General features: G+C 40.4%; 1 protein-coding gene across 1 annotated transcript in view; it reads left to right on the top strand.

The window, feature by feature from the left end:
- LOC148846559 (choline-phosphate cytidylyltransferase 2-like) overlaps positions 1-25,291 on the top strand; it is a 46,796-nt gene that overhangs the window by 19,042 nt on the left and 2,463 nt on the right. The window lies entirely within an intron of this gene.

Below are 25,291 nucleotides of genomic sequence, written 5' to 3' on the forward strand. Positions count from 1 at the left end.
TCCCATTTTCAACAAACGGGGCATACTGTATACCCCTAATTAGTACTTACTGGTCAAAATTTCTTTATTAGGACAAACATAATAATGTGTATCAAGAGAGAGAGAGAGAGAGAGAGAGAGAGAGAGAGAGAGAGATTTGGGAGAATCAGGTGATGGGTTGTGTGTCCACTCAATGATCTTTTAGTTAAACATTAATAAAGAACAAATAGACCATATTACCCCATGTTTTGTATATTTTTCTGTTTTACAGTACTCCCCCTCCCCCCTTTTAAGTGGGGTATCACTTTCATACATACCCAACTTGTCAAAGATCTTAGTATGACACATGCTATTTACAGTTTTGGCAAACACATCAGCTAATTGATTTTGTGAGCATGCAAAAGGAAGACAAGTTTCACCTCCATCAACCTTCTCATGGACAAAGTTTTTGACTACTTCAATGCACTTTGTTCAATCATGTTGAATCAGATTATAAACAATGTTAATTGCTTCTTTGTTGTTGCAATAAAGAGACAGAGAGCCCTCATTTAGGTGGGATTAAGCTTTGGTTGAGTTGCTTTAAAGAAACTTCAATGCAGAACCATGTAAGTGGCTGAACAATAATCAATTTGGCTCTTTGAATTCTTCACTAACCATTGCTTTTAGGTTTTCTGGGTTGGGCCCCACCTTGCAAAGCAAAAAGCAGTAACATGAAAGCCCTCCCAAATGGGCATAGAACTTTATATTGAGAAGCCCATCTCCAACAATAAGTTCTTTATCCATAATACTTCACTCTATGTGCCATTGCACTATATCCTGTTTTTACGCTGGGTCTAGCTTCAATTGATTATTTCTTACTTTATTAGATAACCAAATTTCAACCAACAAAGGTACAGTAGCTTGTGGTAGATTGAAAATCATCAATTGATACAACTCAATCAACATCCATGTAAACTTTAACTCTCAAGTGGCCATGCTTAGAAAATAACAATTATTTTGTAAGGTATTTCCTCTCTACTACAGGAAGATGTGGCACTCTTGGGGTGTGCATATATTCAGCAATGAGTCCTACCACATAATCAAATTTTGGTCAAGTCATAGACGAATAAGTCTCCCCATCAATCTGACAGTCTCCAAAACTGTTTGATTTCCACAATGACAATTTCTTGTCAAATCTTTCAATGATATGATCCCACATCCTCTTAGAGCTGCACTTAGCACCCAGGGGAAAGCCAAGATAAGTGGAAGGCAGCTTCCCTATTTTGCAGCCCAATCGGGGGTAAGGAGTTCCTTCTTCAGTCTTCATTAGCTCACTCTTGGAGGGGTTGATCTTGGGGCCTGAAACAGGTTCAAACCATCTTAGAATAAAGCGTAGAGAAATCAGCTGATCATCTGAATTTTTTGAAAAAGATGGTAACTTTATTAATGAAATATTGGGTATATAAGAAGATGTACACAGAGATTACAACTCAACAGTTAAGTAGGAAGAAAGCTATCACTAAACATGAAATCCCTGTGAGCATCAGCTTTTGCTAGACCATCCGCATCGGAGTTTAGCTCCCTAGGATCCCACCCAGCTGTGCATTTAAGTTAAATAGTATCTCTAGCTTCAGCCAAGAAATGAGCTAAAGCCCATGGGCCACTGCCAGAGTCAGCAAGCCACTTGATGGTATTTGCTGAATCTCCTTTTATGATAATGTTCTGATAGCCCAGATCTCTTGCAATCCTGATTCCAGTTAGTGCTGCCATAATTTCAGCCTTTGTTGAAGAGGCTATCCCTATCGGTCCATTGAAAGCCCAAATAACTGTACCATCTCTTCTTCTAAAAATTCCACCAACTCCCGCTGCACCTGGGTTTCCAAACGCACTTCCATCAAAGTGCATGGTTATCTTCCCTTCCACCACAGAAGAGTGGGGGAGAGGGGTGATTAAGGACTGGTGTTTAGAAAACAAAAAATCTGCAGCATTTCTTTGAAGATCAGAAAAGGAAACTCCTTTAAAAAACTCTGAGTTGGAAGTCCAAAGGAAAATTCTATATGATATAGTAGACAAAAGCTCCTCAAAGTTTCTTTTTCTGTTGTTGAAAATTCGGTTATTTCTCTCTTCCCAGATGCTCCAAAGGATTGCATGTGCTACAGAAATTCATAAAGTCCTTCCTCTTTTACTTAACCCTCTCGCTGTCCATTGTCTGAGACAGTCTAGCACATGTTCAGGGAAAGTCTAACTAAAATTGAAAAGATTGAGAAAGAAAATCCAGATTTTTCTAGTTTCCTCACAGTGGATCAGAATATGATTGGCTGATTCCCCGGCTTTTAAGCACAAAGAACATACATGTGAGGATATATAGGACCTTCCTTGGTTCTTTTTTTGGAGGAGATCCAAAGTGTTGATCTTCTTCAGACTAGCTTCCCACACAAAAAAAAAAAAAAAACAAACTCTGGAGGGAATGTGTGGACACCAAACTGTCTTGAAAGGGAAAAGTTAATTGATTAGTGCCCTGAAGCAAACTCTGTTCTTCCTTGATTAGTGCCCTGAAGCAGGACTTAATTGAAAACTTACCTGCTGGGTGAAGGGTCCAGACTCGAGTGTCAGGGTTATTTGGGGAGAGGTACACTTCTCTGAGAGTGTGTAGGAATCTAGATATTTCCTCAAGTTTTTTCTCTCAAAGGTCTTCTGAAGTCTAGGTTCCAGGTGAGCTGAGAGTGATGTAAGGATAAGACAAGGGAGATGGAAGCTTCTTTGTTTCGAGTAAGGCTGTAGAGGCGAGAAAATGATACAGCCAAGGTAGAGTCACCCCACCAAACATCAGTCCAGAATTTTATTTTATCCCCATTTCCCACTTTGTACCTGATAAAAGAAATGAAAGTTTGGTAGGTTGAGAGATTACCTTTCCAAGTGTTTATGCCCTTGATCCGGTTCAAGTGCAAACTGCAGTCCCAACCATTGGCTTGCTTCTCATACTTGTTGCTGATGATCTCAGTCCATAGGGCATTCAGTTCCTGAGGAAATCTCCATAACCATTTACTTAGAAGAGCTGTATTTTTTGCTCTCAAATGACCTATTCCGAAGCCTCCATCCTCCTTAGAATTGCACACCTGGGACCAATTCACGAGATGAGATCCCTTTTCCCCACTTCCTTCCCACAGAAAATTTCTTTGAAGCCTTTCAAGCTGATTGGCAATTTTGGTTGGCATTTGAAAGGTCGAGAGATAGTATGTGGGCAAGTTTGCCAAAGAAGTTTTAATTAGGGTGAGTCTCCCGCCTTTGGACAAGTAGTCTCTTTTCCACGTGGCCATTTTTTTTCACATTTTTCTATTACTGAGTCCCAGAAACTTTGAATCTTCGGGTTCCCTCCAAGAGGCATTCCAAGATTGGAAAAAGGAAGGCTTTTGACTTTACAGCCCAAAATTTCCTTAAAATTGTTTAGGGACTGAACATTTACTATGTTCAGCCCTGCAATACTACTCTTAGAGAAGTTAACACGAAGCCCCATAATCCATTCAAAACAGATTATGACCCTTTTCAAATTGACAACGTTGTCTTCTTCAGCCTTTAAAAACAACATAATGTCGTCTACAAATTGAAGGTGCATCATCTGAATTGAATCTCTGCCAACTTTGAATCCCCTCACCAACCCTGTCAGATTTGCCTTCTTCACCAGTTGATTGAATATTTCCATTATGAGTGTTAAGAGTAAGGGGGATAGGGGCAACCTTTCCTTAATCCCCTACTAGCCTTGAAGTAACCTTTAGGTTGCCCATTGATCAGGACCGAAAACCATGTGTATTTAACACATTCCTCCACTCACTGAATCCATCTTCTTCCAAACCCCATTAGCCTCATTATTTCTAATAAACACTCCCAATCCACTTTGTCATATGCTTTTCCCAAATCTAGCTTCACAATCACCGCCGGCTTGCCATTCATTTTCGTCTCTTCTACACATTCGTTTGCTATCAGAATGCTATCAACAATTTGCCGCCCTCTGACAAAAGCAAATTGATTAGGCGAAATGATCTCACCTAGAACTTCCTTCAATCTCCTAGCCAACACCATTGCTAGTATTTTGTAGACACTTCCAATTAGACTGATAGGTCTGAAATCTTTTACTTCAAGAGTGCCTAGCTTTTTTGGGATCAGGTAGATGAAGTTGGAATTGTTCCCCTTATTTACTATGGCCGAGTGGTAAAAGTCTTTAAAACACCTCTAGTAGATCTTGTTCGATAGTATTCCAGCAGGCCTGATAGAAAAAAAGTGGAAATCCATCTGGCCCTGGGGCTCTATCACCGTCCATATTGAAGACTGCTTCCATCACTTCATATTCTTGGAATTCCCTTTCTAACCAGATTTTACTCACCGCTGAGATCTTTGAGCCTTCCCAAGAGCTTAGATAAGTGTTTTTACTTTCAGTCTTCGAATAGAGATCTTTGAAAAAGCTTACAAAGGCTTCAGAGATTTCTTCGGGGTCCTCCATCTCTCTTTGTTCGATTTTTATTTTTGAGATGTGGGTCCCTTTCCTTCTCCCAGAAGCATATATGTGAAAGAATCGAGAATTTTTATCTCCCTCTTTCAGCCATCTGATCCTTGATCTTTGTCTCCATTACACTTCTTTATGCCTTACCACCTTTTCCAATTCTTGTCTTAAGTTGATTCTTCTTCTTCTTCCACTCTTCTCTAGCTGGCCGGTTTGCTCCTTTTGGTCCAGGTCATCCAATTCTGACAACAGTGTTAATTTCTCTTCCTTGAATGCTTTAAATTCATCTTTCCCCCATTTTTTTAGATTCCTTTTTACATACTTTAGCTTTTCTAGAAACTTGTAACTTGGCCAACCTTCAACTTTGCATTCCTTCCACTAGCTTGCCACCTTCTTAGAAAAATCTTTATGCTCGGTCCAGAATTTTTCCAATCTGAAAGGGGTTTTTCCCCGAATCTTCAGATCTGTAGTGAGAGCGATTGGCCAATGATCAGAGATGCAGCGGGACTGGATCTCCTGATAGGTCAAGCGATAGAGATCTTCCCATTCTGGTGATATTAGAAATCTGTGTGTAGAAATCACCATTTCTAAGGGGGAGATCATGCAACCAGTGTCTATAAATGAACCTGGAAAACTCCCTCATACTTCTGTTATCTCTTCTCCAGTTTGAGTGCTTGTGACTGAATCTAGTGATGTCGAAATCTCTGCCCACAACCCAGGGGATGTCTTCTTGTTCATGAAGGGAATCCAGCTCCTCCCAAAACTGGTTCCTCTTTAAGGGGGTATTTGGACCATAGACTGCGGTTAGAATCCAGGTGAAATCATCTTCCTTGTTAGTGAGCCGGACTGAAATCGTGAATTCACCTTTGTCTACCTCTACTCCCGAAACCACATCTTCTCTACACATTATGAGAATCCCTCCCGAGGTGCCTGTAGCCGGAAGGGCTGCCCAATTTCTGCCTCATTTTCCCCAAATTGATTTACCAATCTCCTGTCCATTGACTCTTTTTTGGTTTCCTGCAATAGTATTATGTCAGGATTCTCTCTTCTCAATGTGTCTTTCACTAAGCTTCTCTTGACATCACCACCCAACCCCCTAACGTTCTAGCTCAATATCTTCATTATTTTACTTTGGTTGACTTTCCCTTACTAAATCTTCTTCTCTCTTCCCCTTTACAATCCACAATTTGATCCACTATACCCCATTGCAGACGCTTTAATTCCCTATTGGGTCCCTTTTTCCTTTCTTTGAGTTGCTTACTTCCTTAGGTTCACGTTTTTCCTTTGTGTTCTTTCCTTCCAAGGCCGAGGTCCCATTGGTTTCACAACAGTGAATTCCTAGTTTCCCCGCCATCTCTGTTACTTCAATTACTTTATGTTTTTCGTTTTCTTGATTAGCTGTAACTCAGGCCGCTGCTTTGACAAACGAAGTTTCCTTTGAACCAGATCTGTTGTAGTGAATATTGGGATCGTCCAACGGTTGGGATTGCCGATCACTTGAACCTAGAATACAAGGAAACAGAGGGCTATAGTGAGAAGGAGAAAATCTACTGTGATTAAAAAGACAAGGAGACTCAAGGTTTGAAGAAAAGCAAGATCTGATGGAGTTTGCATTCAGAGATTGAGGTGAGTTTCTTCCTCGTCCGACCTCAGGGCTTCTGTAAGTAGGCAATTGAATCCCATACTCTGGATCAACTAAACATACTTCTTCCAACAAATCTATGCACCCCCACTCCTTTCTTTTGTCAAAGAGAACTTTGGATCTGGAAAACACTACTTCCTGCAGGTCGACCTTTGTCTCTGTCCTGTAGGAACTCAAATCTTCATTTGAATCCGAATCTTCTACTTCTCCAGAGGAGCTTGACGTTGGATACTCGAGTGTCGGTGAACGGAGGACTTATTTTTGGCAAGTTTTTGAGCTTGGGGGGTTTCAAGTATGTCTCGTTCACTATAATTGGGAGTCGAAGGAGGGCTAAGTGTGTGAGGGCCTTGACACGTGCAAACAGCTTGGGAATAGTGGGTTTGGCTCGAGGAAAGGCTAGGATTCTTAGCCGGGTTAACAAAGTCCTCTTTGTGCTGACGTGTCTCACCTGTATCTGAATGATTCACCTCACGCTCTGAGCTAAACTTCCGAGCCAAGGCTTCTTTTGAAATTTGAAATGGTTTCCTATTCTGGCTCTTTGAAGTGCTCTTCCTCTCTCCCTTTCTCTTCCTTTTACCCGGTAGAGTAAAATCCCGCCTGTTCCTAACTTCGCCAAACTCTTCAGAACCCGCCACATTTTTCCTTTCTTTGCACGTAACCGACCTACCTTGTCTCCTGGTTGATTGAGGGGCATAGAAATCCCATGAGTTTGAGTACCATTGGTTCGAGATGACTCAATGGGTTGGATACTTGACTCGGTTGTCTTCTCCACTACGACCAAGGCAAAGAACCAAACATTCCTGTTGAGGATTGGTATCAATCAAGGAATAGAGTGTACTCCTCGATTTTTCACCTTTAGACGAGCCTCACTCAACTCAGATAGGCTTTTTATTTTGGGATTGATTTCTTCTAATGCACCACACAGACTTCCGATCATCTCAAAAACTTTCTCCTTCCACAAGTGAAACGGGAGTCTATGGATTGTAATCCATCTGTTGAACAATGGATCTTAAGGGACAACGTTTGCAGTTGGCCACCAACAATTTATCTTCACCCAACTGTTGTAAATGTAGAACTTCTCCAATCTAGCCCAAGTAGAGGCTAGGTCTTCAGATGGAGTGAACCCCACCGCTTTGTTACTGGAGAAGGGGTGAAGACGGATGAGGGTTGGAGAGTGAAGATTTGTCGAGAGGCTGAGCTCAATTTCGTTCCAACCCAGTTTGTCAGGTCTGGTACACACGAACGCGCTCTTCCAATTTCCGAAAGGTCTTTCTTGGGTGGCAATAGAAATATGGGCCGAACCTCCAACCTTCACAACTCTGCTCCGCCCGTTTGATAAAGACAGGAAGGTAACTGGGGTTTCAGAGGCTGAAGGTCCAAGCTTAGGAATGAAGGAGTCGAGCACTTCAAAAAAGGTCTTCCAGCCTGATTTCTTTTCTTCTTCTGGGATGCAGATTGACCTTACTTTTTTGGCGAGTTCCCAACAGCTTAATCGGATGAATCTTCCCCAACGGTTTTCACTTGTTGAATTAGAAGCCCCTTCCCTCTATGAACGTGTTTACGCTCTTTCACTAATCCTGTTTGCGAGAAATTCACCTCTCGGAGGAAATCTCTCATCCAGGTCGTCTCCTCTGCTTTTAGAGATATTCTTGACCAGGCACCCCTTCCTCTCCCAGTTAGCGTTAAAAAATCATCTTGTTTAATTGGGTTTGTATCAAACTCGAAGGATTTTGAACCGATTGCTATTGACTTTCTCATCGGAGATTACTTCCTTTGTATCCGAATTACAACACCTGAGATTTGTCACCAGTTGCCGGTGTTAACAGTGTCGCCAGTCGCCGCTTTAGAACCTACTGACATTGAGTAAAATTAGCAAAATATTCCTAAAACAGAAAACACTCAAGCCAGCTGATCATCTGAATAATCACAAGAAAAAGATGGTATCGTCAGCAAACCATGTTGGGTGTCTTTTCCTCACTCCCTATTTAGTACCTGTTCTTATTTCAAATTCCCAAAAGTGTTGCAAGGATGTTAGAGAAGAAAATGATGGCCTCTTTTTGGGCTGGATGGAGGAACAATTTTAAATTTAATCTGGTGAATTGGAAAACTGTGTGCCAACCAAGAAAAACTGGTGGCCTAGCATCAGAAATATTGAAGTGGTTAATAAGGCTCTTCTGGGTAAATGGTATTGGAGATTCGGCAAAGAGAGAGACATTCTATGGAGAAGAATCATTTTGGATAAATATGGGCTCACAAACCTTGGTTGGGACTCAAGCCCTGGTCTATCCCCAAAGGGTGCTCTGTGGAGCAATTTAGCCTATATTCTCCCTGATTTCTTAAGGGCATCAGTTGTAAGGTTGGTAAAGGTAATTGCCTTAAATTATGGCATGATCAGTGGTGTGGAAACCTGGCTCTACATGAAAGGTTTGCTCTACATGAAAGGTTTCCTTCTCCTTTTGATATTGCACTAGATAAGGATGCTATGGTTGAAGGTTGCTTTGATTCTGTGAATGGGGAGGTTGTTTGGTGTCCCACTTTCGAAGGAACCTCAATGATTGGGAAATCAGCCCACTGACTGAGCTGTTAAGCCTTGTTCAAAGCATCTTGCCTAATCCTTGGTCTGAGGATGAAAGACTCTGGTCCTGGAGCTCTTCAGGCAAGTTTTCTTCTCAGTCCTACAACAACTTGGTGTCTTGCGAGGACAGTTATTTCCCTTAGGCTTTGATTTGGACTTCCCATGCCCCATCGAAGGTTGCTTTCTTGGTTTGGACTGCGGTGCTTGGTAAATGCTTTACCACTGATCGACTGCTCAGAAGGGGGATGCTTCTTCCTTATATCTTGTGCCCCTTGGGCAATGAGGGTTCTGAATCCTCCAATCACCTTTTTATCCATTGCAGTTTTTCTTCGCAATTATGGGAAATGGTTTGGTCTTGCTTTAGTGTTCAGTCCTGCGTACCTGAATTGGTCCTTCAACTTCTACAAGGGTGGTTTCTCAAGGGTTAGAATGCTAGGGGCAAACTGCTTTGAGGGATTTTTCCATCTGCCATCCTGTGGGCTCTGGAAGAAAAGAAACAACCAAATCTTTGATTAACAATTGTTCTGATATAGCTTCAGTTAGAAACAAGGTTATAGGCTCTTTGTGTTCCTGGTTAAGTGTACAAAGGGCTTTCAATGAGTTGAATGGGCCGGTTTGTGTTTAGTTTATTTTCTTTTAAATTAAGAAGTTGTTGGGCTTTGGGCCCATTAGTTTTTATTTTTAAAAGAGTTGTAACTATTTAGTTTGAGTTGCTGCCCTACTAAGGGCACCTTTGTAATATCCCATATTTAAGTTAAATATAAATAGAATGAGGGGTTGGCGGCTAGGGTTATGACACACAATCCTAGTTGACCTTCTTCTCCTTTCTTTTCTTTTCTCTTCCTATTGCTGAAATCCACAACTTTCTCCTCTTCCTTTCACAAGAAGCTTGACCGAATCAGCAGATAGTGGTTTCTACTTGGTGTCAGAGCAGGTTAAAGGTTCTGGAAGTGATTTTCTCATGCAGCCCTAGATCGGCCGATTGCATGGAGATTTAAGAGGCTGATCGAAGCTCTTAGGTAAGCCCAATTTTTGGATTTTCTTGATGGATCTATATGCCCTGTAGCTGGTCTAGGGTTTCTCATCAGAATCAGGAAAAACTGGAGAAAGGGAAAGAGTCCTGTTTTTGTTGGACTCTTCAATTTTGACCTAGGTAGTGGCACCCTAATTTTTTAAGGTTCCTTGGAGTCTTTTATAAGGGGCGATTCAAGTCCCACGTGGTTTGGAGGTTCCTAGAGAGGGCGGTTGCTTTTTCTCTCTCTTCTCCCATCCCACCGAAAAGGAATCTTTCGTGGAAAGAAAGTCCAGGACACCAGAGGAGTGTCGTTGGTTCCAGAAGGTGTTTTGTTTGTTCTTGCTGCATTTTTTATTTGTTTCTATACCCTTTTGAGAAGCATGGAGGGACACAGAGTTGAATATAAGCCCGGGAATGAAATGGGACTTATGGGAGGAGGTGCTGGAGACCCCTTTGGAGTTGGGACCATTACTACAGTTAGGTTGGATGGTACAAATTACTTGGAATGGTCCCAATCTGCTAAGATGGCCATTGGTGCTCGTGGAAAATTGGGGTATATTACTGGTGAAGAGGTGAAACCTGAAACCGGCAACTCCCGGTGGGTGCAGGAAAATTATATGGTAATGACATGGTTGTGTAATTCCATGTTGCCACATATAAGTAAAAATTTTTTATGGGCAAATACTGCTAAGGAGATATGGGATGGGGTTGCAGAAGCCTATTCACAAAGGGAGAATGTTGCTAAGGCTTATCAACTGAGAAATCAGATTATTGATACAAGGCAGGGAGATAAATTTGTTGCAGCCTATTTTCAGTCCTTAAGACCCTGTGGTAGGAGATCGACCATCTAGAGACTTTTGCTTGGGAAACCGCCAAGGATGCAACTACCTATCAAAGACACTTAGAGAAGTATAGGGTGTTCGAATTCCTTGCTGGCCTTAACCCAGAGTATGACATTGCACGACAACATCTTCTTTCCAGGGACAATGTCACTCTCTCCCAAGCATATGCCTTTGTGTCAGGAGAGGAGTGCAGGAGGGATGTAATGATGAAGAATCTCATTTTTGATCAGTCCGCTATGGTAAGTGCTGTGAAATCTAAACAAAATGGCAATGAAAACAAGAAGACAAAAGGGACTTGGTCTGTGACTACTGTAAGAAGCCTAAGCATACAAGAGATACTTGTTGGAAGCTTCACCCACATCTTGTGCCGACCAGATTGAAGAATAAGAAAGGAAATGCACACATGGCAGTTATAGGTGATACTCCGACCCCCCCTACTACAACTGTTTTGGAGTCCGTTGCAGCTGCTGCAATAAGGGCCGAGCTTGAGAGGTTTGGGTACTTTTGAATTAGAAGGATACAACTAGTTCCAGTTCAACTGCAAGCGGACAACAAGGTACAAGTAGCATAGGTGGAGCTCACTCTACCTCCTTTGCCCACATAGGTAGTTCACATGTCACTGCAAACTATGTTTCTGTTTCAGGTAAGGAGAGATCTCCTTGGATTATAGACTCTGGAGCCTCAGAGCACGTGACCCATTGCTCCACTATTTTCTCCTCTTACCAGCTCTGTTCTGGTAGAGATAGGGTCTCCACAGTTGATGGATCCCATGTTCCTATTGCTGGGAAGGGATATGTCAAGATTAATGATTTCATTTGTTTACCCTTTGTCCTCCATGTTCCTAGATTGAGCACCAGTTTATTATTTGTTAGTAGTTTGACTAAGAATATGAACTGCTCAGTAATTTTTTCTCCTGGACACTGTATTTTGCAGGATCTGGATTCAAAGAGGACGATTGGGAGTGGTCATGAAGTGAATGGAATCTACCTCCTGGATTCTCTTCCTCTTCACCAAAGTAATCATGTTTGCAGGGACAGTGAGTCAAAATCTGTGGATCAGATTATGCCTTGGCATAATCGTCTGGGTCATTTGTATTTTTCTTCTTTGAGTTCTTTGTTTCCAAAGCTGTTTGAGTCTGTGAGTCTGTCAAGTTTGAAGTGTGAAGGTTGTGAACTTGGAAAGCATTGTAGATACTCTTTTAAACCTAGTAATAAAAGATGTTCTTCTCCTTTGGATGTTATTCATTCGGATGTGTGGGGCCCTTATCATGTTCCCTCTATGGGTGGTTATCGCTATTTTCTCCTGTTTGTGGATGATTTCTCTCGATATTCCTGGATTTATCTGATGAAATCCCATGATGAAGTACCGTCCTTGGTGAGGCAATTCCACCAGATGATACTAACACAATTTGGAACGAGAATAAAGATGTTCAGATCTGACAATGCTAGGGAATATTTTGAGAGACATCTTGCCTCATATCTGTTGGAGTATGGTGTTGTCCATCAGAGTAGTTGCTCCTATAGTCCACAGCAGAATGGTGTTGCAGAGAGGAAGAATAGACACATTGTTGAGACGGCAAGAAGCATGATGATCACAACTACAGTTCCTGTTCGTTTTTGGGGTGATGCAGTTCTCACGGCAGTATATCTGATTAACAGGGTGCCTTCTCGTATACTTGGATTCAGCACTCCATTCAGCCTTCTTTTTCCTCAGGGGGAGATTTTTCATATTCCTCTAAGGGTGTTTGGGTGCGTCTGCTTTGCGCATATCCTTGGTCCTTACCGTTCGAAGCTTGATCCCAAGGCAAAGAAATGTGTCTTCCTTGGATATGCAGAGAATCAGAAAGGGTACCGTTGCTATGATCCAGTCTCTGGGAACCGGTATGTTATTATGGACATTACCTTTTTTGAATCTACGTACTTCTTCTCAAGGAATCCTTCTCAGGGAGAGTGTTTTGGGGAAGTAAGTCAGCAGTCTATCCCTCTCCTAGTTCCAGTCCCTGTGTCTACTCCTGTGCTTGACCACCACCCAATGTCACCTACCTTGCCACCTCCTTTGCGTTCTGTCTCACAGCATTACTCACGACAGAGACTTCATAAGGCGGTTTATTCCACTATAGCAGAATTCACACCACTTCCTGTTGATCCCTTGGAGACTCCAGATTCGGCTGATACGGATTCAGGTATTCCTCTTGATCTCCCTATTACTCTTAGAAAAGGGACTTTCTTCACACCACTGCTCATTGTATTTTGCAGTACTTATCCTACAGTGGACTTTCTTCTTCTTACCATGCTTTTCTCTCTTCTCTTGATTCAGTGTCTATACCCAAGGGTGTTAGTGAGCCTCTCTCCAAGTCTGAGTGGAAGACAACTATGCAGGAAGAGATGGAGGCTTTGATTAAGAATCAGACATGGGAGATTGTGGACCTACCAGAAGGCGAGGAGACAGTTGGATGCAGATGGGTTTACACAGTAAAGTACAAGGCAGATGGAAGTATAGAGAGGTACAAGGCAAGACTTGTTGCGAAAGGGTACACACAGACCTATGGCATTGATTATCTAGAGACATTTGTGCCAGTTGCAAAGATGACCTTTGTTCGGATACTCCTTTCTCTTGTTGCCTCGTACTCTTGGCCCTTGTTTCAATTGGATGTGAAGAATGCTTTCCTAAATGGGGATTTGCAAGAAGAGGTGTATATGGATCTTCCAGCTGGTTTTTATGATAATGCTGAAAAGGGAAAGGTATGCAAACTGAAGAAGTCACTATATGGCTTGAAACAATCTCCCAGAGCATGGTTTGACAGATTCAGAAATGCCCTGATTGTTTTCGGCTACCCTCAAACACGATCTGATCACACCTTGTTTGTGAAGCGCAAGGGATCTTTGGCGTCAATCCTAATTGTTTATGTGGATGATATTGTTGTCACTGGGAATGATCTAAGTGAGATTGATAGTCTGAAGAGGAACCTGCATAAGGAATTTGAGATTAAAGATCTTGGAGAATTGAGATACTTCTTAGGCATCGAAGTTGCAAGATCGAATCATGGAATTTTTATCTCTCAAAGGAAGTATGTCTTGGACCTTCTCCAAGAGACAGGGAAGCTTGGAACAAAGGCAACTAGCACCCCCATTGGTTAGAACCATAGAATCAGTGCATCAGAAGGTGAACCAATAAAGGACCTTGGGAGATACGAAAGACTTGTGGGTCGACTATTATACTTGTGTATGACAAGGCCAGACATCTCCTATGCAGTAAGTTTAGTGAGTCAATACATGCATGCTCCACGAGACCAGCACTGGAAGGCAGTTGACAGGATCCTTGCTTATTTGACAAGACATCCAGACAGAGGCATATTGTTTACTGATCATGGACAATTGAAGCTAGAGGCTTATATAGATGCGGATTGGGCAGGATGCCTTGTTGACAGAAGATCAACTTCAGGAGTGTGTACCCTAGTTGGGGTAACCTAGTCTTCATGGAAGAGTAAAAAACAAACAGTTGTGGCAAGATCAAGTGCAGAAGCCGAATATAGGGCCATGGCACATGGAGTTTCAGAACTTCTCTAGATCCGTTCTCTGTTGGAAGAAATCGGTTTACAGGCAGAAGAACCTATGATGCTATACTGCGATAACCAGGTAGCAATTAATATTGCCCATAATCCAGTCCAGCATGACCGAACTAAGCACATTGAAGTAGATAGACATTTTATCAGAGAAAGGGTAACTTCTGGAGAAGTTTGTCTTCCATACATTTCTTTTGATCTGCAGCTTGCTGGTGTTCTCACAAAAGGCATTGCAAAGAATAAGCTGGAGCATGATCTACGCAAGTTGGGAATGTTTGACATCTACTCCCAACTTGAGGGGGAGTGTTGATTGGGCCGATTTGTGTTTAGTTTATTTTCTTTTAAATTAAGAAGTTGTTGGGCCTTGGGCCCATTAATTTTTATTTTTAAAAGAGTTGTAACTATTTAGTTTGAGTTGCCGCCCTACTAAGGGCATTATTGTAATATCTCATATTTAAGTTAAATATAAATAGAATGAGGGGCGGGCGGCTGGGGTTATGATGCACAATCCTAGTTGACCTTCTCCTTTCTTTCCTTTTCTCTTCCTATTGCTGAAATCCACAACTTTCTCCTCTTCCTTTCACAAGAAGCTTGACTAAATCAGTAGATAGTGGTTTCTACTCAATGGTGTCCAGTTTTTCTCTTTTTTTTGCAAGCTGGACCGTTTTTTCATTGAGTCTTTTTGTTTATTCCCAATGTACAAGCTCTTATTGTACATGGACTGATGTTATTGGCTTTGACTCATATATTAATACAATACAATACCCTTTTCAAAAAAAAAAAAAAAAGAACTGTTTGACATTACCCAAAACTTCACCATCATTTCCATTCAGTTTCTGATTAAGATCCATGAGGGTGCCTATTGGTTTTGCGCCCAACTTTCCTCTGACCTTGAGAAGACCAAGAATTTACTTCCTTTGTGAAATAAAAATGCCCTTATGAAATTGAGCTAATTCAATACCTAGGAAGTACTTCAATGGGCCAAAATCTTTTAACTTCATATCGAGCTGCTGGATATTCTTTTAATCATTGGATTTGAAGAGGACTGTTTACCCTAATGATTGTCATCAATATACACTATTGCTGTTGTCAATTGACCTTGACTTCTCTCCGCAAAGAGAGTATGATCTGCTTGGCATTATTTATATCCCACTTACTGGACTGCTTTGTTAATCTTGTTATGTCCTAGGAGACTATTCTAAGCTATAGAGTAATTTTCTTGAGGTGACACACCTTGCCCTCATTACTCTAGAGCTGAAAAGTTGAGGGTTGAACCATTACATCGCTTCCTCCAAAACCCCATTCAGAAATTATGTCCCATTGGTAGAGAGCCCAAGAATGGGTTGCAACTAAAGATAAAAGAACTCTAATAGAGTTAACTTTTGCTATTAGAGGAAACATTTCAGTTTAATCAATATTGTATTTATTTATGTATATCCCAGTACAACCAGATTGAGCTTATTCCTTCCAATAGAACTTTTAGTTTGATGCTTAATTGTGAAACCCATGAACAACCTATCGGTTCTTTTCCCTTAGGAAGATCAACCAACTATATCCCAGTACAATCAGATTGAGCTTATTCCTTCCAATAGAACTTTTAGTTTGATGCTTAATTGTGAAACCCATGAACAACCTATCGGTTCTTTTCCCTTAGGAAGATCAACCAACACCCATGTGTGATTCTTGTACAAAGAATTAATCTCCTGTCATGGCTTTCTTCCACTAATGATATGTCTCAAAGCCTTTACAAATTTTTTAGAAATAAGAATACTATATATAGCAAATATAAAGGCATGGTAAGAAAGAGACAAGGAAGCATAAAAAGTAAAGTGGAAAATAGGGTGTTGGGTACAAGATATAACACCTTTTCAAATGACCATGGGTAAATCAAGATTACAAGAGATACAGTCAGGATTGCTTGGTTGAGATTGTGGATGTGAAAGAGTAAAACTTGGATTTGCCTCTAGAGAGTTGTATGAGAACATACTCCTTTCATGGTTTATTATATTGGTGGATCCTTACTACAATGAGAATATACACATAACTTAATAGGACACCCCGAATAAGATATAGAAAATGAAATCTGTAAAAATTATAGACATGATGGAAACATTGTAAAATATACAAAAATATAAAATGATATTTTATGAAATGCTAAAAGAAGCATATGATATTTTATGAAATGCTAAAAGAAGCATAGGCACATCTTTTTAAATTATTATCGTGTTCTAAATCATTAAACAAAGCTAAGAAACTAAGGTTATAGACAAAAGAATATGGTCTAAAGTTGTCATGTAAACCTTAATATTCAAAATTACATGATAGAATGAGTTAAAGCAAAATTTAAACTCATAGAAAATGCAAATGGTTCTAATAGATCAACCGAATAATATATATAAACAAACAAAAACTAATATTTAACTTCATGTTTGAAATGAATATCGAGTTGGCTCAAAGTGGTAATCATGTACGTTAGGAGGGTAATAAAATTGCTACTCTACAGTACATATCTACAATATGTATATCTATATATAGATAGATAGATAGATAGATAATTGCTGAGCTGTTCAGTCTGTTCTGGGACTGATCTCAGCTTGTATGTGCTGCTTTTGATTCAATAAGTATTACGTTACCTTTTTCTATATATATATATATATATATAATTTCTATGTATCTACAAAATTGTCATCAACTTATATTATAATACTAACTCTTGTACTCTGCATAGTGCTGGTAGTGTTCACTAGGGAATATGCCGCAAATTTTAGCTGAAAATAGAGAAAATGAGCTGAAGAGCTCGATGAGACATCTTCTGAATCAATAAACTTACTATTATTCATCAAAAAAAAAAAAAAGAAGAGCTCGATGAGACATGATATGAGATGAGGTGAGATGAAGTGAGGTGTGCCGAGGTGTCTATGCCCTCAGGATATAAGCCCAGGGCCTCTAATGTTCTCTTTTAGTCATAGGTGCTCCATAGCAGTGGAGGTACCAGCTGAGGTCGAGATCTCCAGAAAATTTCCAATTCTGTCCTTGTTGCAAATTTTGGCAGCAACAATGTCGATTCCAGTAAAATTTCGTGTCACTACCCATGGGAATGGAAATACAATGTGGAAATATTAGGAAATTTAAGGGCATTTTAAACCATCATTTTAATCAGGAATTCTTAAGTATGATCAGCTTATCAGTATGAGATGGAGCAAGAATCAGGTTTTGGGAAGATGACTGGTGTGGGATAGGAAAACTATGTGAATTATGTCCAAGGTTTTGTAGGTTGGCTGAGGCTGATCTGATGTGACCATTCTAAACTGTTATGAGAGAAGAGGGGAGCATCTGGTTTGGTGACCAAGATTTAGAAGACCATCACTTGACAGGGAAATTGAAGAGTGCATTGCACTTTTGGACAAACTAGAGAGGGTGAAAGTTTCAGCTCAGTGGAGGGATGAACTATGGTGGAAAAAATGCCCCAATGGAAAATAGTCTGTGAAGTTTTGTTATTTAGCTCTATGCAGGAACCAATTAGGTTCAAACCAGGCTGAAGGTATTTGGAGCAACCTGGTTCCTCCTAGGGTAGAGGGTTTTGCGTGGCTTGTTTCTATGTATAGTGTCTTGACTGTGGTCACTTGAAGAGTAGAGGATTTAACATGGCTAGTATATGTGTCCTATGCAAAGAATAAGAGGAAACATGCAGCCATTTGTTCATCTCTTACAAGATTTTTGGTTTCATTTGAAATCTCTTCACAACACTTTTCATGGTAAGAAGAATAATGCCCTCCTCGGAAAATGGCTGTGGAGATTCCCCATTGAATTTAACTCCCTTTGGGCAGCTATCATCACCAGCAAGTATGGGTTAAATGCAAACGGTTGGGACTGCAATCTCCGCTCAAACCAATCAGCTTCCTCAAATCCCTGGAAAGGTATCACTTCCATTCACAATGCCTTTCTTTCTTTCATAAGATTTAGGGTGGGTAGTGGAACGAGAATAAAGTTCTGGACGGATCTGTGGTGGAGTAATTCCACATTAGCATATTCTTACCCTAGGCTCTACAACCTTACCCTAAACAAAGATGCAACCATCTCTCAGTGCCTCTCCAATTCTCCCAATGAAAGCAACATAAACTTGAGCCTCAGAAGACCCTTAAGGGAACTGGAGATCAGTGAGATAACTGGCCTCCTCCTCTCTCTTAGAGAAGTCTAAATTTCCCCAAACTCCCAAGACTCCTGAGTCTGGAAACCTCATCCCGGAGGTGAGTTCTCATCCAAGTCTTTCTTCGAAGCTCTGGTTGCAGGAAACAGAGACTGTGACTTCCCTTTCAATAAAATCTGGTGCAAGTTTGTCCCCTCAAGAGTGAGTTTCTTTGTTTGGGAGGCTTGTCTGCATCGAGTAAACACTTGTGAGCTGCTGCAGAAGAAAAACCTTGGAAGGCTTTTTATCTCCCCTCATGTCTGTATCCTCTGCCTTCGTGAGGGAGAGACAACTGACCACCTCTTCATACACTGCCAGGTAACCAGCAACATCTGGAACTTCTTCCTACAGCTAGTTGGCTATAGTTGGGCGGCTCCTAAGCACCTACAGGAACTGATTTCTCAGTGGCAAGGAAGAGGTCTGAGTAAGAGAGGTAAGGCTTACTGGCTGATAGTACTTCATGCTGTGCTCTGGGGAATTTGGGAGGAAAGGAACAATCGACTCTTAGAAAATAAGGTAAAATCTGAGGGTGAGCTGATCAACCACATCACTTATCACTGCAATTTGTGGGCTTCTAGCTCAGAGGAGTTCATAGGAATCAATATCAATGACCTTAATAGGAATGTGTATAACTTTCTGACCTCCTCCCCTTCTATTCCAATCTTCCCAGAGTTTCCTCAATAAGACGGTAAGGAACTTGGACTCTAAGTTTTGATGGAAGCCTTTTCAGTAACCCTGGAGCTGCCGGCATAGGGGGCTAAGGGACGAAATGGACTCACCCGCTGGGTATACAGTGGTCCGATTGGGATAGCTGACTCCACAACGGCAGAAGTGTTAGCAGCTCTTACAGGGATTCGCCTAGTCAGCAAACTGGGTATCCAGAACTTCTCCATTGAAGGTGACTCAGAAAATACTATAAAATGGTTAGGACAACAGGGGGCTGGACCATGGAGGCTTAGTCACATTTTAACAGAGGCAAGGGACCTATTGGCTCATACGAATGTTTCTCTATACTGGATTCCATGGGAGTTAAATGCAATTGCAGATGGTTTAGCAAAAATAGGTGTCATTCTGGAGACCTTATATTGTGATAATTTTCCACCTGTGTAATTCTCAGGGGTCTGGCCCCTGTTTTGTATTTGCACACCTTCTTGTGTACCCCTCTTTCCTTTAATGAAATCAGTTAACTTCTTTAAAAAAAAAACTAATCAGCCAAGGTCTACTTCAGAGATCTTCTCAGCATGGCCAAAACTCAGAGGCAGCAAGAAAGCAGGGTTGATTTGGTGCTGTATATCTTTTACAATCTGCTGGAACATCTGGAAGGAAGTATTTGAAGATAAAGCTTGGAGTTTAGATAGGCTGGTGGGGCTGTTGGCAGATCTGTATTTGGTACTGCCAGAATTTAAACAAGTTAATAAAGAGGATCTTGGGGAAGTGTTGGGTTGCAAATTTGTAATTTAGATGATTTGTTTTAACTTGTATGTTGGTGTTGCCTTAACATCTGATGAAGTTGTAATACTTTTTTTTTTTTATTTTAATGAAAAATCTACTTTTACTATCCCAAAAAAAAAAAAAAAAATCAAGGGTACTCAAGAAATACAAAGTGAATAGACTTGGGAGTTAATTTACGTCTAGGAGACCGATTTTGGACAAAAATCTATAAGACACAAATGGTAATGGAAAACAATGGTGATATAGGAAAGAACAGTTGATAGGGAGTTGATGCTATAAAACCCATGTCAATATATGATTGATAAGACGACTATCAATATTATAAATACACGTGTACATATAGACACACACAATTGATAAGATATGATGCAATACTAACAGCTGTAACAGACTTAGATTTAGTATGAGATCAGTCAAGAAAAGAAAGAGAGGAAGAGAAGAAGGAGAAGAAAATAGAAGAAAAAGAGAGCAGAATGTAATGGTTCTGCCACCCCTCTATTTTCTATTTATATGTTTCAATGAAAGAAGATTACAATGACTAAAGTACCCCTGTCACCTATAAGTAAGAGGAAAAAACAAAATAACAGTAACAGTAACTAAAAGGCAATAAATAAGAGTGGGACCACACATAAAACAGCAACTAAACAACACCTACGGCTCATTTACTGTATCTCTATACTCCTCAAGTTGGGAATAGATATTGATCAATCCCAACTTGCAGAGATCTGTCTCCATCTTGACTTTGGTGACTGCTTTTTGGTGAAGAGATCAGCAAGTTGCATATCAGAGGCCATATATGGCAAGCACACTTCTTGAGAGGAAACTCTCCCCCCTGAAGGTGGTATTATACCAAAATTCTGCCCATGGGGGCCAATGAACCCAAGAGCTGGGGTTTTCACCTGCAATGCACCTTAGGTATGTTTCCAGACATCGATTAAGGACCTCCGTCTGGCCATCAATCTGTGGGTGATAACTGGTGGAATGATGTAGAGATGTGCCTTGTAGCTTGAAGTATTCTCGTCAAAAATGGCTGAGAAATATGGCATCCCGATCTGAAATGATTGCTGTAGGTGTGCCATGGAGTTTTGTTACTTCCCATATAAAAGATTCAACTACTGAGTTGGCTGTATAAGGGACGGGCCTAAGGGATAAAGTGCCCATATTTGGAGAGCCTGTCAACAACCATCACAATTATTGACTTATCTTTTGATTTTGGAAGACCAGTAATGAAATCCATTGCCACCTCATCTCAAACTTGCTCCGGAATCTTAAGTGGCTGTAATAGTCCAGCTGGGTACTGTGTTTCATACTTCTGCTGTTGACAAATGGTGCAAGTTGCCATGTAAGCCTTAATTGCTTTCTTCATGCCTACCCAGAAATAGTGGGCTGAGAGTTGTCAGTAAGTTCTTAAGATCCTGGAGTTGTCTCCTTGTGAAGAAGCGTGAATTAAGCTCAGGAGCTGCTGTTGATGGGCCGACTGGGCTGAAATAACAAGTTTCCCTTTGTACAAAAGGGTGGAATCCACCACACTCTATTCTGGTGTACTAGCTGGGTTTGTGGCCCACTTGGTGCAAATGACTTGGAGCTTTGGGTCTGCCTGAGCTTCTTCCTTGAACTAGTTACCAATGGAAACACTGAAACTGATATAGTCATCTGGTGAAACTCATATACACGGGAGAGTGCATCAGCAACTTTGTTACTTGGCCTGGGTTTATATTCTATTGTATAGTTGTAGCCCATAAGCTTGTAGGCCCAACATTGTTGCTCCCCAATGTGGGTATGTTGTTCCAAAGCATAGGCTCTTATGATCTGTACATATGATGACTTGAAAGAAGAAGAAGAAGAACTGTTTACTGTATTACAGGTTTGAAGAGGAGAGAGAGAGAGAGTATGTGACGATTGGAGAAAAGGAAGAAGGGGTTCGGTGGTGAATGATCTGCCGCCCCATACACTCCTTTATTTATAGCTTTTAGGATCCTTACAAGAATAGGAAATAAACAAAAATTAGAAACAACAAGGCCAGCCAGCCCAACTTAGCAGAAATTAGAAACTTCAAATAACAGAAATTAGAAACTACTAAAAAGAAATTAGAAACTACTAATAAAAGAAATTAGAAACAACTAGGTGTGGGTATGAAACCACACACACTAGAGCCTGAGTGTGGGTATGGAACCCCACACTTGTGGCAAACCAACTATTTCTTCATGATGAATTGGTGACCCACTAAATAATGGTGCCATTTTTGTGGCTAACCAACTATTTCTAGCCCTAGAAGAAGATGAGGCATTTGTAGTGGTGGCTACATTTGCTTTTTCCTTCTTATTCTTAAGTCTTGCAAGCACCAAATGGGGATGAAGCTTCCAATAAGTGTCTTTGGTGTATTTAGGTTTTATGTAATAGTCACAGATCACTTCCCTTTTTTCTTCCTTCCTAATCTCTTTCTCCTTATCACCACTATGCTTCTGCTTCATAGCTGCGAAGGTCGATTTTATTTTGGGAATTTTGCAGCATAACTTTCCTTCTACTCTCCTCACTATGCAACCAGAGAATAGGCTTGGAACAAGGTAATACTATCCTTGGTGAGAAGTTGTTGTCTTACAATATAATATTCAGAGTTCAACCCAACAAGAAATTCAAAAACCCTATTTCTTTCCACCAACTTGTTATAAGTTGTTGCATCCTCTTGATTCTCCCATTCAATTGTCTCCAAGTAATCAATCTCATGCTGCAGAGACTTTAGAGATGAAGAATAAATTGAAACAGGTTTCTCCCCTTGCTTCAGATTTGTTACTTCAGTTTTTGGCTCATAAGCCATGGCCACATCAAGGGGCTGAGAATAAGGCCATGTTTGGGAGTGCTTATGTTAAAAATAAGTGCTTAAAAAAGTGCTTATTCGAATAAGCACTTATTTGCATTTGGCACCAGCTTTTTCAAGTGCTTATTTAAAAAAAAGCACTTATTTCATATTGGGTGTTTGGTGTTCTTTTTCTCCAATAAGCACTTGTAACTCTTTTGTCCTTCATTTTCTTTCAAATTTTCAAAATGTACCCTATGGGTGGTTCTCTCTCTTTCTCTCTCTCTCTCTCTCTCTCTCTCTCTCTCTGTTTGTCTCACTATCGCATTGGACTGGCTTTGTCATTCATCCTGATAACAGGTACTCTTTTTCTCTATCTATCGATTCTATCTCACCTGCTATCTCATCGGACCAGATCGACAGCACTGAGTGGTATTTTAAAATCCAACTAGGGATAATTTTGAAAGAAAAAAATTGAATAGGTTCTTATTGTATAGGCACTTAAAAAAAGCTGGAAATTTGGGTTTAAAAAATAAGCCCTTATTTTTAAAATAAGCAGTTATTTCGGGCTTATTTCCCAAACGCCAATAAGTGCTTAATGATGTGGTCCTGGCCCAAATAAGCACTCCCAAACATGGCCTAAGTTTTCTTCATATTATCCCAAATGTCCTTAGCTGTCTTTGCCCAAAGGTAATTTCTACTGATATGAGGCTGTATCGATACATAGCCAAGTCATTACTAGGTAATTTTCTCAAACCCATTTGGCATGGGAGGGGTCTTCCTTGGCTGGTTTCTTGGTATCACCCAGTTACATACCCCAACTTGCCCCTTCCTCTAATGGCCATCATGTCCGATTGAGCTCACTTCAAATAATTTGCTCTATCAAATTTAATTGTAGTAATCTGGAAGGGATTGTTGTCTGTCACACTACCATCCCCTACAAGCCCTTCCCCAACAGATTTTAACTCATTCCCAACAGTCTCCATGCTGAATTAAGCAAAGAATCACACAGCCCAACTCCTTTCAAGTAGAAAAGGATCTTCCACTAACTACAGCAACCAAGCTGTTCACAGTTCACAACCAATCAAAACTGGTTGTTCCTTAAGGCAAAAATCTAGAAAAAATTTGGAGAAAACAGGAAAACTTCAGCCGCTATTTCCAGAGACTTCTAAAAGCCTACCTCCTGCTATTGATCTCAAGAAAGAATAAGACACCCAGAAAAAAAAATGAGTGCTACCTTCAATCTGAGGTTTAACCCCTAAACCTCAATCAAACAGGTATCTTGATCCTTCCCGGTCACTGGGCAAACTGCAGACTCAGAAGAGGCTTGAACAATACTTTGATCTCCACTGACCTCCAAGAATCAGGCAAAAAAGGTCTGAAACTCGAGCCCTAAAAGAGTCTCATGCAACCGGCTCGGTTAAGTATACATTAGATCTCAGCCTAAACCTAAACCTGTTCTGATACCAACTTGGAATAACAGCTGTAACAGACTTAGGTTTCATATGAGATCAGTCAAAGAAAAATAGAAAGAAATAAGAAGAAGAAGAAGAAGAAGAAGAAGAAGAAGAAAATAGAAGAAAAAGAGAGCAGAATGGAATGGTTCTGCCGCCCCCTCTACTTGCTATTTATATGTTTCAGTAAAAGAAGATTACAATGCCTAAAGTATCCCTGCCACCTATAAGTAAGAGGAAAAAACAAAAATAATAGTAACGGTAGCTAAAAGGTAATAAATAAGAGTGGGACCACACATAAAACAGACTAATAAAAAAAGACCACACATAAAACAGCAACTAAGACTCATTTACTGTATCTCTACACAAACACTTCTTCAAGGTCAGCTGCACCACTGATGATCATCCAGAGGCCTTTAACTGGCCTTAATGCAGAGTTGAGCTATATATTTTTTTATAATGAACAGGAAAAAGCAAATTGTATTCAAGTTATAACCATGAACGCATACAGTTCAAAGTTAGACAGCGAGGAGAGTAGGAAACAGAACTCAGGAAGAAATTAATTTTCTGTATCTTCTACTGCTCAATGAATTGTCTTCCCTCCCTCATATGTTTTATCAACTTTGAGATTCTCAAGTCTCTTAATTTTTGGGGGGAGGTCCAATCCAAATTGCTTTCAAAGGAAAAGGGGAAGAAATAGGCTGAAGAAAGACTTGATTCAGAATTTTGTATAAAGATGAGCAGGAAAAAAGACCGCTTGGACTAGCATCCTTGAGACAGTTTTCCTTGGACCAGAAACAAAATTGATGCAGCTTATAAACACCAGGACAACGATCAATGTGCTTTATCTCTTTTCATTAAAGGAGTTGAGAATCAAAAGAAGACCTGGTCACATGACCAAGAAAAAAGAGTGGGTCTAGTATGATCTAATCATCTACCAGGAGAAAGACTTTTGATCCAAATAATGGGAAAAAAAAAAGGGATAAAATAATAGAAGGAAAGAAAGAAGGATTTGGTGATCTAATTTATGGTGGATTAATACTCCAATACCATAGTTTTCAAGGTGCTAAGGCGAGGCTGGGCATCAGGGGGGTGCCTTGTCGCCTAGTCGTCTCGGTGGTGGATTTTTTTATATGGAAAACAAAGATCCTAGGGTAGTTCACTGGGTACCATAGCCATATTTCCTTAATAATTATTCATAATTTTCATAAGAAAGTATTGAGTTCATGTTAAAGTATGGAAAATCAACATATTCATGAGAAGGAAAAAAAGAAGGAAAAGAAAATTCAAAAAATATAGGGGCTGAACCCTTATTT

The sequence above is a fragment of the Nelumbo lutea genome, chromosome 7 (assembly GCF_056320005.1).
Source record: "Nelumbo lutea isolate HS-2025 chromosome 7, American lotus-T2T, whole genome shotgun sequence".
NCBI classification, from domain to species: domain Eukaryota; kingdom Viridiplantae; phylum Streptophyta; class Magnoliopsida; order Proteales; family Nelumbonaceae; genus Nelumbo; species Nelumbo lutea.